Source organism: Schistocerca americana, chromosome 5 (assembly GCF_021461395.2).
Source record: "Schistocerca americana isolate TAMUIC-IGC-003095 chromosome 5, iqSchAmer2.1, whole genome shotgun sequence".
Classification (NCBI taxonomy): domain Eukaryota; kingdom Metazoa; phylum Arthropoda; class Insecta; order Orthoptera; family Acrididae; genus Schistocerca; species Schistocerca americana.
Window position 1 is genome coordinate 124,951,776 of NC_060123.1, and position 16,152 is coordinate 124,967,927.

The window sequence follows — 16,152 nt, forward strand, 5'->3', positions numbered from 1 at the left end:
ATTCAGTGTACTGCCATGTGTTAGATGCTGCTCGAGATAGCTCCGCTCCTTGCAGGAAGGTTTAAAAAATGAATGCCTTCTGTGAGGTTCGAACTCACGACCCCTGGTTTACGAGACCAGTGCTCTACCACTGAGCTAAGAAGGCGGCAGCTTAGCGTTTGTGAGCTATCCCCAAATTGTTACTTCATCATACTGAATCTTGCAGCCCTCGACCAGATATCGGATTTGGCACACAGCTGCTGCTGGGGGTGTCCACATTGCCGTTTTCCAAATCTCTTGAATGTTTCGCCCTTACGATCGACGACGAGCGTCGGCCCACCAAAAGTTTGCGGTCTGCACAATCCTGACCTAGTGCACAGCTTGTGGGATAGCGTGGCTCGACTGCGAAATGCGCCTTTCGGCTCCTCTCTCTGGCTACAGTGCGCTGTTGTCCACAGTGGCACTGGCGTTGCCCATGGGGCTTCATGTAAGGCGACTGCACGTCGCTCGGCCAACAGCGGCCTACTGCAGACCGACACTTAAGACACACCAAATACAAATCGACATCGAGAGACAGGCCCTGTCATATGGCACTCGCGACGTATATGCTGAAATTGAATGTAAAGAATACGTCTTTTGTAGCGGGCGTCCCTCTACTGCAGTGTCACACATGACGAATAAAAAGGAAAACAGCAGAACGTCTGTGTAGGGCCATGTTTTTACCTACAGTGTCACTTGGCTGAATGTGTATAAGGCTCTGTGGCATCACTCAAACGCAGCCAAATTGTCACACTAGCTGTGTATCTCTAACAAAGTTGACGTATGTCCTCACCTCGGTGCCGGTTAAAACGATTTCGCACCCGGGTGGGCTCGAACCACCAACCTTTCGGTTAACAGCCGAACGCGCTAGCCGAGTGCGCCACGGAGGCCTTGACTTTGGCTCCCTTGTGCTCTGTATATCAACGCAATTCGTATACCTTCTGCAGGAATCTCGCAGAATGGTAGCATTTGCTTACGCCTCTTCACATGGATAACGTGCATGCACACTGTAGCGAGGCTCGTAAACGAATGACATCGCCAAGCATGACATTATACTACAAAATGCATACAAACCAATGTTCTGCCTATGCATTCAGAAAACCTCTGAGACCAGTAGAATACTTGTCATAGGTTGTAGAACATCCCTTTCATTCAGTGTACTGCCATGTGTTAGATGCTGCTCGAGATAGCTCCGCTCCTTGCAGGAAGGTTTAAAAAATGAATGCCTTCTGTGAGGTTCGAACTCACGACCCCTGGTTTACGAGACCAGTGCTCTACCACTGAGCTAAGAAGGCGGCAGCTTAGCGTTTGTGAGCTATCCCCAAATTGTTACTTCATCATACTGAATCTTGCAGCCCTCGACCAGATATCGGATTTGGCACACAGCTGCTGCTGGGGGTGTCCACATTGCCGTTTTCCAAATCTCTTGAATGTTTCGCCCTTACGATCGACGACGAGCGTCGGCCCACCAAAAGTTTGCGGTCTGCACAATCCTGACCTAGTGCACAGCTTGTGGGATAGCGTGGCTCGACTGCGAAATGCGCCTTTCGGCTCCTCTCTCTGGCTACAGTGCGCTGTTGTCCACAGTGGCACTGGCGTTGCCCATGGGGCTTCATGTAAGGCGACTGCACGTCGCTCGGCCAACAGCGGCCTACTGCAGACCGACACTTAAGACACACCAAATACAAATCGACATCGAGAGACAGGCCCTGTCATATGGCACTCGCGACGTATATGCTGAAATTGAATGTAAAGAATACGTCTTTTGTAGCGGGCGTCCCTCTACTGCAGTGTCACACATGACGAATAAAAAGGAAAACAGCAGAACGTCTGTGTAGGGCCATGTTTTTACCTACAGTGTCACTTGGCTGAATATGTATAAGGCTCTGTGGCATCACTCAAACGCAGCCAAATTGTCACACTAGCTGTGTATCTCTAACAAAGTTGACGTATGTCCTCACCTCGGTGCCGGTTAAAACGATTTCGCAGCCGGGTGGGCTCGAACCACCAACCTTTCGGTTAACAGCCGAACGCGCTAGCCGAGTGCGCCACGGAGGCCTTGACTTTGGCTCCCTTGTGCTCTGTATATCAACGCAATTCGTATACCTTCTGCAGGAATCTCGCAGAATGGTAGCATTTGCTTACGCCTCTTCACATGGATAACGTGCATGCACACTGTAGCGAGGCTCGTAAACGAATGACATCGCCAAGCATGACATTATACTACAAAATGCATACAAACCAATGTTCTGCCTATGCATTCAGAAAACCTCTGAGGCCAGTAGAATACTTGTCATAGGTTGTAGAACATCCCTTTCATTCAGTGTACTGCCATGTGTTAGATGCTGCTCGAGATAGCTCCGCTCCTTGCAGGAAGGTTTAAAAAATGAATGCCTTCTGTGAGGTTCGAACTCACGACCCCTGGTTTACGAGACCAGTGCTCTACCACTGAGCTAAGAAGGCGGCAGCTTAGCGTTTGTGAGCTATCCCCAAATTGTTACTTCATCATACTGAATCTTGCAGCCCTCGACCAGATATCGGATTTGGCACACAGCTGCTGCTGGGGGTGTCCACATTGCCGTTTTCCAAATCTCTTGAATGTTTCGCCCTTACGATCGACGACGAGCGTCGGCCCACCAAAAGTTTGCGGTCTGCACAATCCTGACCTAGTGCACAGCTTGTGGGATAGCGTGGCTCGACTGCGAAATGCGCCTTTCGGCTCCTCTCTCTGGCTACAGTGCGCTGTTGTCCACAGTGGCACTGGCGTTGCCCATGGGGCTTCATGTAAGGCGACTGCACGTCGCTCGGCCAACAGCGGCCTACTGCAGACCGACACTTAAGACACACCAAATACAAATCGACATCGAGAGACAGGCCCTGTCATATGGCACTCGCGACGTATATGCTGAAATTGAATGTAAAGAATACGTCTTTTGTAGCGGGCGTCCCTCTACTGCAGTGTCACACATGACGAATAAAAAGGAAAACAGCAGAACGTCTGTGTAGGGCCATGTTTTTACCTACAGTGTCACTTGGCTGAATGTGTATAAGGCTCTGTGGCATCACTCAAACGCAGCCAAATTGTCACACTAGCTGTGTATCTCTAACAAAGTTGACGTATGTCCTCACCTCGGTGCCGGTTAAAACGATTTCGCACCCGGGTGGGCTCGAACCACCAACCTTTCGGTTAACAGCCGAACGCGCTAGCCGAGTGCGCCACGGAGGCCTTGACTTTGGCTCCCTTGTGCTCTGTATATCAACGCAATTCGTATACCTTCTGCAGGAATCTCGCAGAATGGTAGCATTTGCTTACGCCTCTTCACATGGATAACGTGCATGCACACTGTAGCGAGGCTCGTAAACGAATGACATCGCCAAGCATGACATTATACTACAAAATGCATACAAACCAATGTTCTGCCTATGCATTCAGAAAACCTCTGAGACCAGTAGAATACTTGTCATAGGTTGTAGAACATCCCTTTCATTCAGTGTACTGCCATGTGTTAGATGCTGCTCGAGATAGCTCCGCTCCTTGCAGGAAGGTTTAAAAAATGAATGCCTTCTGTGAGGTTCGAACTCACGACCCCTGGTTTACGAGACCAGTGCTCTACCACTGAGCTAAGAAGGCGGCAGCTTAGCGTTTGTGAGCTATCCCCAAATTGTTACTTCATCATACTGAATCTTGCAGCCCTCGACCAGATATCGGATTTGGCACACAGCTGCTGCTGGGGGTGTCCACATTGCCGTTTTCCAAATCTCTTGAATGTTTCGCCCTTACGATCGACGACGAGCGTCGGCCCACCAAAAGTTTGCGGTCTGCACAATCCTGACCTAGTGCACAGCTTGTGGGATAGCGTGGCTCGACTGCGAAATGCGCCTTTCGGCTCCTCTCTCTGGCTACAGTGCGCTGTTGTCCACAGTGGCACTGGCGTTGCCCATGGGGCTTCATGTAAGGCGACTGCACGTCGCTCGGCCAACAGCGGCCTACTGCAGACCGACACTTAAGACACACCAAATACAAATCGACATCGAGAGACAGGCCCTGTCATATGGCACTCGCGACGTATATGCTGAAATTGAATGTAAAGAATACGTCTTTTGTAGCGGGCGTCCCTCTACTGCAGTGTCACACATGACGAATAAAAAGGAAAACAGCAGAACGTCTGTGTAGGGCCATGTTTTTACCTACAGTGTCACTTGGCTGAATGTGTATAAGGCTCTGTGGCATCACTCAAACGCAGCCAAATTGTCACACTAGCTGTGTATCTCTAACAAAGTTGACGTATGTCCTCACCTCGGTGCCGGTTAAAACGATTTCGCACCCGGGTGGGCTCGAACCACCAACCTTTCGGTTAACAGCCGAACGCGCTAGCCGAGTGCGCCACGGAGGCCTTGACTTTGGCTCCCTTGTGCTCTGTATATCAACGCAATTCGTATACCTTCTGCAGGAATCTCGCAGAATGGTAGCATTTGCTTACGCCTCTTCACATGGATAACGTGCATGCACACTGTAGCGAGGCTCGTAAACGAATGACATCGCCAAGCATGACATTATACTACAAAATGCATACAAACCAATGTTCTGCCTATGCATTCAGAAAACCTCTGAGACCAGTAGAATACTTGTCATAGGTTGTAGAACATCCCTTTCATTCAGTGTACTGCCATGTGTTAGATGCTGCTCGAGATAGCTCCGCTCCTTGCAGGAAGGTTTAAAAAATGAATGCCTTCTGTGAGGTTCGAACTCACGACCCCTGGTTTACGAGACCAGTGCTCTACCACTGAGCTAAGAAGGCGGCAGCTTAGCGTTTGTGAGCTATCCCCAAATTGTTACTTCATCATACTGAATCTTGCAGCCCTCGACCAGATATCGGATTTGGCACACAGCTGCTGCTGGGGGTGTCCACATTGCCGTTTTCCAAATCTCTTGAATGTTTCGCCCTTACGATCGACGACGAGCGTCGGCCCACCAAAAGTTTGCGGTCTGCACAATCCTGACCTAGTGCACAGCTTGTGGGATAGCGTGGCTCGACTGCGAAATGCGCCTTTCGGCTCCTCTCTCTGGCTACAGTGCGCTGTTGTCCACAGTGGCACTGGCGTTGCCCATGGGGCTTCATGTAAGGCGACTGCACGTCGCTCGGCCAACAGCGGCCTACTGCAGACCGACACTTAAGACACACCAAATACAAATCGACATCGAGAGACAGGCCCTGTCATATGGCACTCGCGACGTATATGCTGAAATTGAATGTAAAGAATACGTCTTTTGTAGCGGGCGTCCCTCTACTGCAGTGTCACACATGACGAATAAAAAGGAAAACAGCAGAACGTCTGTGTAGGGCCATGTTTTTACCTACAGTGTCACTTGGCTGAATGTGTATAAGGCTCTGTGGCATCACTCAAACGCAGCCAAATTGTCACACTAGCTGTGTATCTCTAACAAAGTTGACGTATGTCCTCACCTCGGTGCCGGTTAAAACGATTTCGCACCCGGGTGGGCTCGAACCACCAACCTTTCGGTTAACAGCCGAACGCGCTAGCCGAGTGCGCCACGGAGGCCTTGACTTTGGCTCCCTTGTGCTCTGTATATCAACGCAATTCGTATACCTTCTGCAGGAATCTCGCAGAATGGTAGCATTTGCTTACGCCTCTTCACATGGATAACGTGCATGCACACTGTAGCGAGGCTCGTAAACGAATGACATCGCCAAGCATGACATTATACTACAAAATGCATACAAACCAATGTTCTGCCTATGCATTCAGAAAACCTCTGAGACCAGTAGAATACTTGTCATAGGTTGTAGAACATCCCTTTCATTCAGTGTACTGCCATGTGTTAGATGCTGCTCGAGATAGCTCCGCTCCTTGCAGGAAGGTTTAAAAAATGAATGCCTTCTGTGAGGTTCGAACTCACGACCCCTGGTTTACGAGACCAGTGCTCTACCACTGAGCTAAGAAGGCGGCAGCTTAGCGTTTGTGAGCTATCCCCAAATTGTTACTTCATCATACTGAATCTTGCAGCCCTCGACCAGATATCGGATTTGGCACACAGCTGCTGCTGGGGGTGTCCACATTGCCGTTTTCCAAATCTCTTGAATGTTTCGCCCTTACGATCGACGACGAGCGTCGGCCCACCAAAAGTTTGCGGTCTGCACAATCCTGACCTAGTGCACAGCTTGTGGGATAGCGTGGCTCGACTGCGAAATGCGCCTTTCGGCTCCTCTCTCTGGCTACAGTGCGCTGTTGTCCACAGTGGCACTGGCGTTGCCCATGGGGCTTCATGTAAGGCGACTGCACGTCGCTCGGCCAACAGCGGCCTACTGCAGACCGACACTTAAGACACACCAAATACAAATCGACATCGAGAGACAGGCCCTGTCATATGGCACTCGCGACGTATATGCTGAAATTGAATGTAAAGAATACGTCTTTTGTAGCGGGCGTCCCTCTACTGCAGTGTCACACATGACGAATAAAAAGGAAAACAGCAGAACGTCTGTGTAGGGCCATGTTTTTACCTACAGTGTCACTTGGCTGAATGTGTATAAGGCTCTGTGGCATCACTCAAACGCAGCCAAATTGTCACACTAGCTGTGTATCTCTAACAAAGTTGACGTATGTCCTCACCTCGGTGCCGGTTAAAACGATTTCGCACCCGGGTGGGCTCGAACCACCAACCTTTCGGTTAACAGCCGAACGCGCTAGCCGAGTGCGCCACGGAGGCCTTGACTTTGGCTCCCTTGTGCTCTGTATATCAACGCAATTCGTATACCTTCTGCAGGAATCTCGCAGAATGGTAGCATTTGCTTACGCCTCTTCACATGGATAACGTGCATGCACACTGTAGCGAGGCTCGTAAACGAATGACATCGCCAAGCATGACATTATACTACAAAATGCATACAAACCAATGTTCTGCCTATGCATTCAGAAAACCTCTGAGACCAGTAGAATACTTGTCATAGGTTGTAGAACATCCCTTTCATTCAGTGTACTGCCATGTGTTAGATGCTGCTCGAGATAGCTCCGCTCCTTGCAGGAAGGTTTAAAAAATGAATGCCTTCTGTGAGGTTCGAACTCACGACCCCTGGTTTACGAGACCAGTGCTCTACCACTGAGCTAAGAAGGCGGCAGCTTAGCGTTTGTGAGCTATCCCCAAATTGTTACTTCATCATACTGAATCTTGCAGCCCTCGACCAGATATCGGATTTGGCACACAGCTGCTGCTGGGGGTGTCCACATTGCCGTTTTCCAAATCTCTTGAATGTTTCGCCCTTACGATCGACGACGAGCGTCGGCCCACCAAAAGTTTGCGGTCTGCACAATCCTGACCTAGTGCACAGCTTGTGGGATAGCGTGGCTCGACTGCGAAATGCGCCTTTCGGCTCCTCTCTCTGGCTACAGTGCGCTGTTGTCCACAGTGGCACTGGCGTTGCCCATGGGGCTTCATGTAAGGCGACTGCACGTCGCTCGGCCAACAGCGGCCTACTGCAGACCGACACTTAAGACACACCAAATACAAATCGACATCGAGAGACAGGCCCTGTCATATGGCACTCGCGACGTATATGCTGAAATTGAATGTAAAGAATACGTCTTTTGTAGCGGGCGTCCCTCTACTGCAGTGTCACACATGACGAATAAAAAGGAAAACAGCAGAACGTCTGTGTAGGGCCATGTTTTTACCTACAGTGTCACTTGGCTGAATGTGTATAAGGCTCTGTGGCATCACTCAAACGCAGCCAAATTGTCACACTAGCTGTGTATCTCTAACAAAGTTGACGTATGTCCTCACCTCGGTGCCGGTTAAAACGATTTCGCACCCGGGTGGGCTCGAACCACCAACCTTTCGGTTAACAGCCGAACGCGCTAGCCGAGTGCGCCACGGAGGCCTTGACTTTGGCTCCCTTGTGCTCTGTATATCAACGCAATTCGTATACCTTCTGCAGGAATCTCGCAGAATGGTAGCATTTGCTTACGCCTCTTCACATGGATAACGTGCATGCACACTGTAGCGAGGCTCGTAAACGAATGACATCGCCAAGCATGACATTATACTACAAAATGCATACAAACCAATGTTCTGCCTATGCATTCAGAAAACCTCTGAGACCAGTAGAATACTTGTCATAGGTTGTAGAACATCCCTTTCATTCAGTGTACTGCCATGTGTTAGATGCTGCTCGAGATAGCTCCGCTCCTTGCAGGAAGGTTTAAAAAATGAATGCCTTCTGTGAGGTTCGAACTCACGACCCCTGGTTTACGAGACCAGTGCTCTACCACTGAGCTAAGAAGGCGGCAGCTTAGCGTTTGTGAGCTATCCCCAAATTGTTACTTCATCATACTGAATCTTGCAGCCCTCGACCAGATATCGGATTTGGCACACAGCTGCTGCTGGGGGTGTCCACATTGCCGTTTTCCAAATCTCTTGAATGTTTCGCCCTTACGATCGACGACGAGCGTCGGCCCACCAAAAGTTTGCGGTCTGCACAATCCTGACCTAGTGCACAGCTTGTGGGATAGCGTGGCTCGACTGCGAAATGCGCCTTTCGGCTCCTCTCTCTGGCTACAGTGCGCTGTTGTCCACAGTGGCACTGGCGTTGCCCATGGGGCTTCATGTAAGGCGACTGCACGTCGCTCGGCCAACAGCGGCCTACTGCAGACCGACACTTAAGACACACCAAATACAAATCGACATCGAGAGACAGGCCCTGTCATATGGCACTCGCGACGTATATGCTGAAATTGAATGTAAAGAATACGTCTTTTGTAGCGGGCGTCCCTCTACTGCAGTGTCACACATGACGAATAAAAAGGAAAACAGCAGAACGTCTGTGTAGGGCCATGTTTTTACCTACAGTGTCACTTGGCTGAATGTGTATAAGGCTCTGTGGCATCACTCAAACGCAGCCAAATTGTCACACTAGCTGTGTATCTCTAACAAAGTTGACGTATGTCCTCACCTCGGTGCCGGTTAAAACGATTTCGCACCCGGGTGGGCTCGAACCACCAACCTTTCGGTTAACAGCCGAACGCGCTAGCCGAGTGCGCCACGGAGGCCTTGACTTTGGCTCCCTTGTGCTCTGTATATCAACGCAATTCGTATACCTTCTGCAGGAATCTCGCAGAATGGTAGCATTTGCTTACGCCTCTTCACATGGATAACGTGCATGCACACTGTAGCGAGGCTCGTAAACGAATGACATCGCCAAGCATGACATTATACTACAAAATGCATACAAACCAATGTTCTGCCTATGCATTCAGAAAACCTCTGAGACCAGTAGAATACTTGTCATAGGTTGTAGAACATCCCTTTCATTCAGTGTACTGCCATGTGTTAGATGCTGCTCGAGATAGCTCCGCTCCTTGCAGGAAGGTTTAAAAAATGAATGCCTTCTGTGAGGTTCGAACTCACGACCCCTGGTTTACGAGACCAGTGCTCTACCACTGAGCTAAGAAGGCGGCAGCTTAGCGTTTGTGAGCTATCCCCAAATTGTTACTTCATCATACTGAATCTTGCAGCCCTCGACCAGATATCGGATTTGGCACACAGCTGCTGCTGGGGGTGTCCACATTGCCGTTTTCCAAATCTCTTGAATGTTTCGCCCTTACGATCGACGACGAGCGTCGGCCCACCAAAAGTTTGCGGTCTGCACAATCCTGACCTAGTGCACAGCTTGTGGGATAGCGTGGCTCGACTGCGAAATGCGCCTTTCGGCTCCTCTCTCTGGCTACAGTGCGCTGTTGTCCACAGTGGCACTGGCGTTGCCCATGGGGCTTCATGTAAGGCGACTGCACGTCGCTCGGCCAACAGCGGCCTACTGCAGACCGACACTTAAGACACACCAAATACAAATCGACATCGAGAGACAGGCCCTGTCATATGGCACTCGCGACGTATATGCTGAAATTGAATGTAAAGAATACGTCTTTTGTAGCGGGCGTCCCTCTACTGCAGTGTCACACATGACGAATAAAAAGGAAAACAGCAGAACGTCTGTGTAGGGCCATGTTTTTACCTACAGTGTCACTTGGCTGAATGTGTATAAGGCTCTGTGGCATCACTCAAACGCAGCCAAATTGTCACACTAGCTGTGTATCTCTAACAAAGTTGACGTATGTCCTCACCTCGGTGCCGGTTAAAACGATTTCGCACCCGGGTGGGCTCGAACCACCAACCTTTCGGTTAACAGCCGAACGCGCTAGCCGAGTGCGCCACGGAGGCCTTGACTTTGGCTCCCTTGTGCTCTGTATATCAACGCAATTCGTATACCTTCTGCAGGAATCTCGCAGAATGGTAGCATTTGCTTACGCCTCTTCACATGGATAACGTGCATGCACACTGTAGCGAGGCTCGTAAACGAATGACATCGCCAAGCATGACATTATACTACAAAATGCATACAAACCAATGTTCTGCCTATGCATTCAGAAAACCTCTGAGACCAGTAGAATACTTGTCATAGGTTGTAGAACATCCCTTTCATTCAGTGTACTGCCATGTGTTAGATGCTGCTCGAGATAGCTCCGCTCCTTGCAGGAAGGTTTAAAAAATGAATGCCTTCTGTGAGGTTCGAACTCACGACCCCTGGTTTACGAGACCAGTGCTCTACCACTGAGCTAAGAAGGCGGCAGCTTAGCGTTTGTGAGCTATCCCCAAATTGTTACTTCATCATACTGAATCTTGCAGCCCTCGACCAGATATCGGATTTGGCACACAGCTGCTGCTGGGGGTGTCCACATTGCCGTTTTCCAAATCTCTTGAATGTTTCGCCCTTACGATCGACGACGAGCGTCGGCCCACCAAAAGTTTGCGGTCTGCACAATCCTGACCTAGTGCACAGCTTGTGGGATAGCGTGGCTCGACTGCGAAATGCGCCTTTCGGCTCCTCTCTCTGGCTACAGTGCGCTGTTGTCCACAGTGGCACTGGCGTTGCCCATGGGGCTTCATGTAAGGCGACTGCACGTCGCTCGGCCAACAGCGGCCTACTGCAGACCGACACTTAAGACACACCAAATACAAATCGACATCGAGAGACAGGCCCTGTCATATGGCACTCGCGACGTATATGCTGAAATTGAATGTAAAGAATACGTCTTTTGTAGCGGGCGTCCCTCTACTGCAGTGTCACACATGACGAATAAAAAGGAAAACAGCAGAACGTCTGTGTAGGGCCATGTTTTTACCTACAGTGTCACTTGGCTGAATGTGTATAAGGCTCTGTGGCATCACTCAAACGCAGCCAAATTGTCACACTAGCTGTGTATCTCTAACAAAGTTGACGTATGTCCTCACCTCGGTGCCGGTTAAAACGATTTCGCACCCGGGTGGGCTCGAACCACCAACCTTTCGGTTAACAGCCGAACGCGCTAGCCGAGTGCGCCACGGAGGCCTTGACTTTGGCTCCCTTGTGCTCTGTATATCAACGCAATTCGTATACCTTCTGCAGGAATCTCGCAGAATGGTAGCATTTGCTTACGCCTCTTCACATGGATAACGTGCATGCACACTGTAGCGAGGCTCGTAAACGAATGACATCGCCAAGCATGACATTATACTACAAAATGCATACAAACCAATGTTCTGCCTATGCATTCAGAAAACCTCTGAGACCAGTAGAATACTTGTCATAGGTTGTAGAACATCCCTTTCATTCAGTGTACTGCCATGTGTTAGATGCTGCTCGAGATAGCTCCGCTCCTTGCAGGAAGGTTTAAAAAATGAATGCCTTCTGTGAGGTTCGAACTCACGACCCCTGGTTTACGAGACCAGTGCTCTACCACTGAGCTAAGAAGGCGGCAGCTTAGCGTTTGTGAGCTATCCCCAAATTGTTACTTCATCATACTGAATCTTGCAGCCCTCGACCAGATATCGGATTTGGCACACAGCTGCTGCTGGGGGTGTCCACATTGCCGTTTTCCAAATCTCTTGAATGTTTCGCCCTTACGATCGACGACGAGCGTCGGCCCACCAAAAGTTTGCGGTCTGCACAATCCTGACCTAGTGCACAGCTTGTGGGATAGCGTGGCTCGACTGCGAAATGCGCCTTTCGGCTCCTCTCTCTGGCTACAGTGCGCTGTTGTCCACAGTGGCACTGGCGTTGCCCATGGGGCTTCATGTAAGGCGACTGCACGTCGCTCGGCCAACAGCGGCCTACTGCAGACCGACACTTAAGACACACCAAATACAAATCGACATCGAGAGACAGGCCCTGTCATATGGCACTCGCGACGTATATGCTGAAATTGAATGTAAAGAATACGTCTTTTGTAGCGGGCGTCCCTCTACTGCAGTGTCACACATGACGAATAAAAAGGAAAACAGCAGAACGTCTGTGTAGGGCCATGTTTTTACCTACAGTGTCACTTGGCTGAATGTGTATAAGGCTCTGTGGCATCACTCAAACGCAGCCAAATTGTCACACTAGCTGTGTATCTCTAACAAAGTTGACGTATGTCCTCACCTCGGTGCCGGTTAAAACGATTTCGCAGCCGGGTGGGCTCGAACCACCAACCTTTCGGTTAACAGCCGAACGCGCTAGCCGAGTGCGCCACGGAGGCCTTGACTTTGGCTCCCTTGTGCTCTGTATATCAACGCAATTCGTATACCTTCTGCAGGAATCTCGCAGAATGGTAGCATTTGCTTACGCCTCTTCACATGGATAACGTGCATGCACACTGTAGCGAGGCTCGTAAACGAATGACATCGCCAAGCATGACATTATACTACAAAATGCATACAAACCAATGTTCTGCCTATGCATTCAGAAAACCTCTGAGGCCAGTAGAATACTTGTCATAGGTTGTAGAACATCCCTTTCATTCAGTGTACTGCCATGTGTTAGATGCTGCTCGAGATAGCTCCGCTCCTTGCAGGAAGGTTTAAAAAATGAATGCCTTCTGTGAGGTTCGAACTCACGACCCCTGGTTTACGAGACCAGTGCTCTACCACTGAGCTAAGAAGGCGGCAGCTTAGCGTTTGTGAGCTATCCCCAAATTGTTACTTCATCATACTGAATCTTGCAGCCCTCGACCAGATATCGGATTTGGCACACAGCTGCTGCTGGGGGTGTCCACATTGCCGTTTTCCAAATCTCTTGAATGTTTCGCCCTTACGATCGACGACGAGCGTCGGCCCACCAAAAGTTTGCGGTCTGCACAATCCTGACCTAGTGCACAGCTTGTGGGATAGCGTGGCTCGACTGCGAAATGCGCCTTTCGGCTCCTCTCTCTGGCTACAGTGCGCTGTTGTCCACAGTGGCACTGGCGTTGCCCATGGGGCTTCATGTAAGGCGACTGCACGTCGCTCGGCCAACAGCGGCCTACTGCAGACCGACACTTAAGACACACCAAATACAAATCGACATCGAGAGACAGGCCCTGTCATATGGCACTCGCGACGTATATGCTGAAATTGAATGTAAAGAATACGTCTTTTGTAGCGGGCGTCCCTCTACTGCAGTGTCACACATGACGAATAAAAAGGAAAACAGCAGAACGTCTGTGTAGGGCCATGTTTTTACCTACAGTGTCACTTGGCTGAATGTGTATAAGGCTCTGTGGCATCACTCAAACGCAGCCAAATTGTCACACTAGCTGTGTATCTCTAACAAAGTTGACGTATGTCCTCACCTCGGTGCCGGTTAAAACGATTTCGCACCCGGGTGGGCTCGAACCACCAACCTTTCGGTTAACAGCCGAACGCGCTAGCCGAGTGCGCCACGGAGGCCTTGACTTTGGCTCCCTTGTGCTCTGTATATCAACGCAATTCGTATACCTTCTGCAGGAATCTCGCAGAATGGTAGCATTTGCTTACGCCTCTTCACATGGATAACGTGCATGCACACTGTAGCGAGGCTCGTAAACGAATGACATCGCCAAGCATGACATTATACTACAAAATGCATACAAACCAATGTTCTGCCTATGCATTCAGAAAACCTCTGAGACCAGTAGAATACTTGTCATAGGTTGTAGAACATCCCTTTCATTCAGTGTACTGCCATGTGTTAGATGCTGCTCGAGATAGCTCCGCTCCTTGCAGGAAGGTTTAAAAAATGAATGCCTTCTGTGAGGTTCGAACTCACGACCCCTGGTTTACGAGACCAGTGCTCTACCACTGAGCTAAGAAGGCGGCAGCTTAGCGTTTGTGAGCTATCCCCAAATTGTTACTTCATCATACTGAATCTTGCAGCCCTCGACCAGATATCGGATTTGGCACACAGCTGCTGCTGGGGGTGTCCACATTGCCGTTTTCCAAATCTCTTGAATGTTTCGCCCTTACGATCGACGACGAGCGTCGGCCCACCAAAAGTTTGCGGTCTGCACAATCCTGACCTAGTGCACAGCTTGTGGGATAGCGTGGCTCGACTGCGAAATGCGCCTTTCGGCTCCTCTCTCTGGCTACAGTGCGCTGTTGTCCACAGTGGCACTGGCGTTGCCCATGGGGCTTCATGTAAGGCGACTGCACGTCGCTCGGCCAACAGCGGCCTACTGCAGACCGACACTTAAGACACACCAAATACAAATCGACATCGAGAGACAGGCCCTGTCATATGGCACTCGCGACGTATATGCTGAAATTGAATGTAAAGAATACGTCTTTTGTAGCGGGCGTCCCTCTACTGCAGTGTCACACATGACGAATAAAAAGGAAAACAGCAGAACGTCTGTGTAGGGCCATGTTTTTACCTACAGTGTCACTTGGCTGAATATGTATAAGGCTCTGTGGCATCACTCAAACGCAGCCAAATTGTCACACTAGCTGTGTATCTCTAACAAAGTTGACGTATGTCCTCACCTCGGTGCCGGTTAAAACGATTTCGCACCCGGGTGGGCTCGAACCACCAACCTTTCGGTTAACAGCCGAACGCGCTAGCCGAGTGCGCCACGGAGGCCTTGACTTTGGCTCCCTTGTGCTCTGTATATCAACGCAATTCGTATACCTTCTGCAGGAATCTCGCAGAATGGTAGCATTTGCTTACGCCTCTTCACATGGATAACGTGCATGCACACTGTAGCGAGGCTCGTAAACGAATGACATCGCCAAGCATGACATTATACTACAAAATGCATACAAACCAATGTTCAGCCTATGCATTCAGAAAACCTCTGAGACCAGTAGAATACTTGTCATAGGTTGTAGAACATCCCTTTCATTCAGTGTACTGCCATGTGTTAGATGCTGCTCGAGATAGCTCCGCTCCTTGCAGGAAGGTTTAAAAAATGAATGCCTTCTGTGAGGTTCGAACTCACGACCCCTGGTTTACGAGACCAGTGCTCTACCACTGAGCTAAGAAGGCGGCAGCTTAGCGTTTGTGAGCTATCCCCAAATTGTTACTTCATCATACTGAATCTTGCAGCCCTCGACCAGATATCGGATTTGGCACACAGCTGCTGCTGGGGGTGTCCACATTGCCGTTTTCCAAATCTCTTGAATGTTTCGCCCTTACGATCGACGACGAGCGTCGGCCCACCAAAAGTTTGCGGTCTGCACAATCCTGACCTAGTGCACAGCTTGTGGGATAGCGTGGCTCGACTGCGAAATGCGCCTTTCGGCTCCTCTCTCTGGCTACAGTGCGCTGTTGTCCACAGTGGCACTGGCGTTGCCCATGGGGCTTCATGTAAGGCGACTGCACGTCGCTCGGCCAACAGCGGCCTACTGCAGACCGACACTTAAGACACACCAAATACAAATCGACATCGAGAGACAGGCCCTGTCATATGGCACTCGCGACGTATATGCTGAAATTGAATGTAAAGAATACGTCTTTTGTAGCGGGCGTCCCTCTACTGCAGTGTCACACATGACGAATAAAAAGGAAAACAGCAGAACGTCTGTGTAGGGCCATGTTTTTACCTACAGTGTCACTTGGCTGAATGTGTATAAGGCTCTGTGGCATCACTCAAACGCAGCCAAATTGTCACACTAGCTGTGTATCTCTAACAAAGTTGACGTATGTCCTCACCTCGGTGCCGGTTAAAACGATTTCGCACCCGGGTGGGCTCGAACCACCAACCTTTCGGTTAACAGCCGAACGCGCTAGCCGAGTGCGCCACGGAGGCCTTGACTTTGGCTCCCTTGTGCTCTGTATATCAACGCAATTCGTATACCTTCTGCAGGAA

General features: G+C 50.0%; 28 non-coding genes across 28 annotated transcripts; all 28 read right to left on the minus strand.

The window, feature by feature from the left end:
- Positions 1 to 73: 73 nt before the first annotated feature.
- Trnat-cgu lies at positions 74 to 145 on the minus strand. Its single transcript has one exon. It is a non-coding gene; the product is annotated as a tRNA-Thr (tRNA).
- A 689-nt stretch (positions 146 to 834) lies between these two features.
- Positions 835 to 908, minus strand: Trnan-guu. Its single transcript has one exon. It is a non-coding gene; the product is annotated as a tRNA-Asn (tRNA).
- A 333-nt stretch (positions 909 to 1,241) lies between these two features.
- Trnat-cgu lies at positions 1,242 to 1,313 on the minus strand. Its single transcript has one exon. It is a non-coding gene; the product is annotated as a tRNA-Thr (tRNA).
- Positions 1,314 to 2,002: 689 nt separating this feature from the next.
- Positions 2,003 to 2,076, minus strand: Trnan-guu. Its single transcript has one exon. It is a non-coding gene; the product is annotated as a tRNA-Asn (tRNA).
- Positions 2,077 to 2,409: 333 nt separating this feature from the next.
- Trnat-cgu lies at positions 2,410 to 2,481 on the minus strand. The gene has a single exon. It is a non-coding gene; the product is annotated as a tRNA-Thr (tRNA).
- A 689-nt stretch (positions 2,482 to 3,170) lies between these two features.
- Trnan-guu lies at positions 3,171 to 3,244 on the minus strand. The gene has a single exon. It is a non-coding gene; the product is annotated as a tRNA-Asn (tRNA).
- Positions 3,245 to 3,577: 333 nt separating this feature from the next.
- On the minus strand, positions 3,578 to 3,649 carry Trnat-cgu. The gene has a single exon. It is a non-coding gene; the product is annotated as a tRNA-Thr (tRNA).
- A 689-nt stretch (positions 3,650 to 4,338) lies between these two features.
- On the minus strand, positions 4,339 to 4,412 carry Trnan-guu. The gene has a single exon. It is a non-coding gene; the product is annotated as a tRNA-Asn (tRNA).
- A 333-nt stretch (positions 4,413 to 4,745) lies between these two features.
- Positions 4,746 to 4,817, minus strand: Trnat-cgu. Its single transcript has one exon. It is a non-coding gene; the product is annotated as a tRNA-Thr (tRNA).
- Positions 4,818 to 5,506: 689 nt separating this feature from the next.
- On the minus strand, positions 5,507 to 5,580 carry Trnan-guu. The gene has a single exon. It is a non-coding gene; the product is annotated as a tRNA-Asn (tRNA).
- A 333-nt stretch (positions 5,581 to 5,913) lies between these two features.
- On the minus strand, positions 5,914 to 5,985 carry Trnat-cgu. The gene has a single exon. It is a non-coding gene; the product is annotated as a tRNA-Thr (tRNA).
- Positions 5,986 to 6,674: 689 nt separating this feature from the next.
- On the minus strand, positions 6,675 to 6,748 carry Trnan-guu. Its single transcript has one exon. It is a non-coding gene; the product is annotated as a tRNA-Asn (tRNA).
- Positions 6,749 to 7,081: 333 nt separating this feature from the next.
- On the minus strand, positions 7,082 to 7,153 carry Trnat-cgu. Its single transcript has one exon. It is a non-coding gene; the product is annotated as a tRNA-Thr (tRNA).
- A 689-nt stretch (positions 7,154 to 7,842) lies between these two features.
- Trnan-guu lies at positions 7,843 to 7,916 on the minus strand. The gene has a single exon. It is a non-coding gene; the product is annotated as a tRNA-Asn (tRNA).
- Positions 7,917 to 8,249: 333 nt separating this feature from the next.
- Trnat-cgu lies at positions 8,250 to 8,321 on the minus strand. Its single transcript has one exon. It is a non-coding gene; the product is annotated as a tRNA-Thr (tRNA).
- Positions 8,322 to 9,010: 689 nt separating this feature from the next.
- On the minus strand, positions 9,011 to 9,084 carry Trnan-guu. The gene has a single exon. It is a non-coding gene; the product is annotated as a tRNA-Asn (tRNA).
- Positions 9,085 to 9,417: 333 nt separating this feature from the next.
- Trnat-cgu lies at positions 9,418 to 9,489 on the minus strand. The gene has a single exon. It is a non-coding gene; the product is annotated as a tRNA-Thr (tRNA).
- A 689-nt stretch (positions 9,490 to 10,178) lies between these two features.
- Positions 10,179 to 10,252, minus strand: Trnan-guu. The gene has a single exon. It is a non-coding gene; the product is annotated as a tRNA-Asn (tRNA).
- Positions 10,253 to 10,585: 333 nt separating this feature from the next.
- Trnat-cgu lies at positions 10,586 to 10,657 on the minus strand. Its single transcript has one exon. It is a non-coding gene; the product is annotated as a tRNA-Thr (tRNA).
- Positions 10,658 to 11,346: 689 nt separating this feature from the next.
- Positions 11,347 to 11,420, minus strand: Trnan-guu. The gene has a single exon. It is a non-coding gene; the product is annotated as a tRNA-Asn (tRNA).
- A 333-nt stretch (positions 11,421 to 11,753) lies between these two features.
- Trnat-cgu lies at positions 11,754 to 11,825 on the minus strand. Its single transcript has one exon. It is a non-coding gene; the product is annotated as a tRNA-Thr (tRNA).
- Positions 11,826 to 12,514: 689 nt separating this feature from the next.
- Trnan-guu lies at positions 12,515 to 12,588 on the minus strand. Its single transcript has one exon. It is a non-coding gene; the product is annotated as a tRNA-Asn (tRNA).
- Positions 12,589 to 12,921: 333 nt separating this feature from the next.
- On the minus strand, positions 12,922 to 12,993 carry Trnat-cgu. Its single transcript has one exon. It is a non-coding gene; the product is annotated as a tRNA-Thr (tRNA).
- Positions 12,994 to 13,682: 689 nt separating this feature from the next.
- Trnan-guu lies at positions 13,683 to 13,756 on the minus strand. The gene has a single exon. It is a non-coding gene; the product is annotated as a tRNA-Asn (tRNA).
- A 333-nt stretch (positions 13,757 to 14,089) lies between these two features.
- Positions 14,090 to 14,161, minus strand: Trnat-cgu. Its single transcript has one exon. It is a non-coding gene; the product is annotated as a tRNA-Thr (tRNA).
- A 689-nt stretch (positions 14,162 to 14,850) lies between these two features.
- Trnan-guu lies at positions 14,851 to 14,924 on the minus strand. The gene has a single exon. It is a non-coding gene; the product is annotated as a tRNA-Asn (tRNA).
- A 333-nt stretch (positions 14,925 to 15,257) lies between these two features.
- Positions 15,258 to 15,329, minus strand: Trnat-cgu. Its single transcript has one exon. It is a non-coding gene; the product is annotated as a tRNA-Thr (tRNA).
- A 689-nt stretch (positions 15,330 to 16,018) lies between these two features.
- On the minus strand, positions 16,019 to 16,092 carry Trnan-guu. The gene has a single exon. It is a non-coding gene; the product is annotated as a tRNA-Asn (tRNA).
- Positions 16,093 to 16,152: the final 60 nt, after the last annotated feature.